Raw genomic sequence first — 3923 nt, 5'->3', positions numbered from 1 at the left:
TGGTGCAACTTTTGCATAAACTTGCCTTGCCCTTTCATTAACACTTAAAGTTTCTGATGACTTATTACACCACATAAATGTAAGTCCATAAAACGCTAACTTTTTAAACACTGTTTAGATTCCAGTTTGCTTTCCACATAACAACAATCATCTTTAAACATTTGCAGACTTTGGAAGCTGTGGTCCCATAAAAACTCAACATTTCACCATCTTGAGCGAGAATTTATGGAGTCTGAGGGAAAACTGTCTCTGTGTTTGTTACATCAATGAGCTGACAGAGGACTGAAATCCTGTGCTTTTATTAAGTTAACTTGATGCACAAACACACACCCTTTTAGCTTTTTCCCTTCTTCTGTGGGTGGCTGAAATCTTACAATTAGATAAGATAATGGAAAAGAGGAAGATTATTAGATTATGCCTAAAGGATAAAAGTAAAACCCTGTTCTCTGCACAGCAGTTTATAGCAGTACCCGCAACTTCCCGCTTATTATTGTACGTGACACATTTGCATGGCCTGGCATCAACACAAGCCTTTCTCTTCCACTTTCAATTACATTAACCAACATTGTGTGAATCTGCCAATGTTAGATTATCTCCTACTAGATAATGCAGCGCTCTCTGGAGAATGTTCTGCTATCGTTGCTTTGGAAGCATCGATCTTCCTGTTATACATGCAGGAAATCCGTCCACTGCTGTCAAAGCAATTTTACAATGAAGGCGTACAGTTTGTTTCCTGAAGATCTTGGGTGACTCCAGTGTGCAAATGCAACTAGAACTCAATGTTTGGGGGGAAAAAAACTATTTTTTTATTTAAAAAAAAAAAAGCAGGTATATTCTTGGGAAAATGCTTGCTTTTTTTTTTTGAGAGTTGTGGACAGTGTCCACATCTAAAAGCTGCTTCTGTGAGTAGAAACAAACTAGTCATTGTTGCTTTGGTGCAAAGTGGGCAAAAACTTCCTGAGAGGCAAAGAGTTAAAGTCTGTATTTTTGTTACATTACATGTTTTGTTTTCTCACCAAAATTGCAAAGATTTTGTTCTTTTTTATGTGTATAGGATCAGTAGTTGACATCAACTGTTAATATTTATGTTTGTACAGGAATTTATGCATGCATTTGCTAATATTTCATTAAATGGTGGACATGGTGACCAGGAAATGTTTTGTCAAAAAGTTGTGGTTGTGTCTTTTTTATTTATCAACTTTTTTTTTTTTTTTTTATTTCACAAAAGGAAATCTTCAAAATACAATGCAACTGAATTTTACAGTTTAGTTTTCCTCTGTACCCTCTTACCAACCCACCCAATCCCCTAAAGAAAAAAATAAAAAGAAATTAAATAAATGAATAAAATTAAAAAAAATAATAAATAAATAAATAAAGTGGTTGCATTCTTGGAATTTAATGTTCACTCCAGATATTTTTCTCTACTGGACTCTAGAGGTGTTTCACTGCCTTAAAAATTCAGCCCAGTTTATTCAAAGGATGAAGCGCTATATTACCAAAGCATTTCTTACCTTCTCTGATAGAAAATGGGCAAATTTTCACGAGAGTGTGACATCAGAGTTCAAAGCTAAGATCAGTATTTAATCTAAAAGCTTCTTTGCATCATGAAGTAACATTTGCCTTCATTTTCTGTCACACAGGAATTTGCTGTACAGTTGTATGTTGGACATACTCAGCAAACCACATCATCATGGAAATGCCCACAGACATCTTTTACAGAACAACAGAGTGTCTTAGCACAGGGAATTAATGATACTACATCACTGACTATCATGTAGGAGACTTAAGATCACATCCCCTCTCTTCCCATCTTATTAGCATTAATAAAATGTGAAATAATCTGGTTTGCATGTGGTATCATTATCTTTAAATGTTCTTTTCGCCCTCTGTTGTTGTTTTATCAACTTATTTACATTACTTGGTTAAAAGTTTAGCATTGTTTAAGGATAGATAATGATGATAATTAGTTCAGGTGTAGTAAAACTTTGTAGATTGGCATTTAAAACCAACAAAGATGACTCCCAACCCAGTATCAGTCCATGTTGTCTGTTCTGAAGTTGAATATCTTTTGGCCAAGTCATGTGGTGATTACCGTGCAAATCTCTGTTGTTTTCCTAAATAACAAAAGAAGTTTCTTTACCTGTATTAAAAAATGGCTCCACTGCTACTGGAGACACCAGCAGGAATTGCCTTTAGGAGTAGAAATCATTAGTGCAAGCTACACAGATTTTTTTTTAAATCAATGTTTACCTCCTCCACAGACTCATTTGTACATCACAGCACTAAACAGTAAAATCAACATGAAGATGTTCAGCACATGTTAATCCACAGCAACAGCTAAATATAAGTGCTTTCATGTAGCAGACAGAATCAGTTATGTAAACTAATTTTCTAAAATTGACAAAGAGGACAACAGCTATAATTTTTTGTCATCGTTATTAAACGGCTGTTTTACAGAAAAGATTTTGAGTTGTTGAAAGCAAATTTGCAGGTAATGATCCATAAAGTAACCTGGTGATGCATCACAGAGAACCAACATGCATTAAAGCAAAACACTTCCAAAGTGAAATGCATTAATACATCTGTGCTTTCCATTCTGTGACATCTATTATGTCAGTGAAGGCCAGCAGCAAGTTCTTATCTAAGACAAGTGATCTCTGGAAGAGAAGAAAAGCTCTTCCACAAAGCAGTGGATTAAGATCAAAGCCGAGATGAGACGTAGATTGAGCCAAAGAGCTTCAGAAAATCACCAAGCAGGTCATCAAATAGCTGAGGATGAAAGACCCAGAGCCAGAGAAGCTCTTACATACACAGGACTACAGTATGATTTGAATAGTCTCTTATTATAAACCATCTCAGTGAGATTATGGATGCATCAATATCCAGCAGCTGCTGAACTTTTGCAATGAGCTTAATGTGTTTTTCTTATATTCTGTTTGTGGCATACACCTTGATCTGAGAAGATGGCTATTTCACTTCTGTGTACGCTGAAATTTATATATGATTAAAGATAAATCTGATGAAACAGTCACAAGAGGTATAGATATGGTTTACATAGAGTAGCTGTATGCCATCATAATGCCTCTGAAACACTCTTCTGTCTTTCTGCATGTCATGTTACAAAACTGGAGAAATTTAGTTGGAGTTGGCCAGATAATTTTGTCATAGAATCAGAATCAAAAGCAGATTTATGACTATTGTCAGTGAAAGGTTTTACAAGTTGGGAATTTTTCTTGGTGCAGTAGTGCAACATTGAACACAAAATGTAGGAAAATAAATAAAATAAACAAGACTTTAAGATTAAACTATAAAGGAATGGAATAAAAGAAAAGTACCTGGAAAAGGAAATATAGCAAGCATAGTGTGACGGTAAATGTTAACATTGATATCTAGCAGGTGGTGTGCGATGAGCTATATAGTGCAAATGGAAAATGTGTTGTGTTGGAAATGGGATACATCAAAAACCAGCAGGACGGCGGTCCTTGAGGACCGACATTGGGTACTCCGCTTGGTTTATAGTTTTATAGGAATTATTATGTATTCATTATGAGGAATTTCTTTAAAAATTTTGGAGAAAAACCTACCTGAGCCATCTCTACCAGTTAGTTTGGGAACGTGAAAGCCAAACTATGCGTTTGCTACAACACTTCAGTGTTGTATTGTTATTATTATTCTTAAATTACATCTCAAATATTCACTAAAAAACATTTATTCTAAATATTTTTATCCAAAACATATTAAAAAAATGCAGAAAATCATTTGTTGGACCATTTTCTTTAGCATGAACATTAAAGTGTTCCGGGTTCGCCAGCTACCACCCTCCATCCAAAGACATGCATGTTAGGTTAATTGGTTACTCTAAATTGCCCATAGGAGTGAGTGTGAGTGGTTGTTCATCTCTGTGTGGTCCTGCGATGGACTGG

The sequence above is a fragment of the Telmatherina bonti genome (genome assembly GCF_933228915.1).
Source record: "Telmatherina bonti genome assembly, chromosome: 15".
Classification (NCBI taxonomy): domain Eukaryota; kingdom Metazoa; phylum Chordata; class Actinopteri; order Atheriniformes; family Telmatherinidae; genus Telmatherina; species Telmatherina bonti.
The sequence above is the reverse complement of the archived record's forward strand: the minus strand, read 5'-3'. Positions refer to the sequence as shown.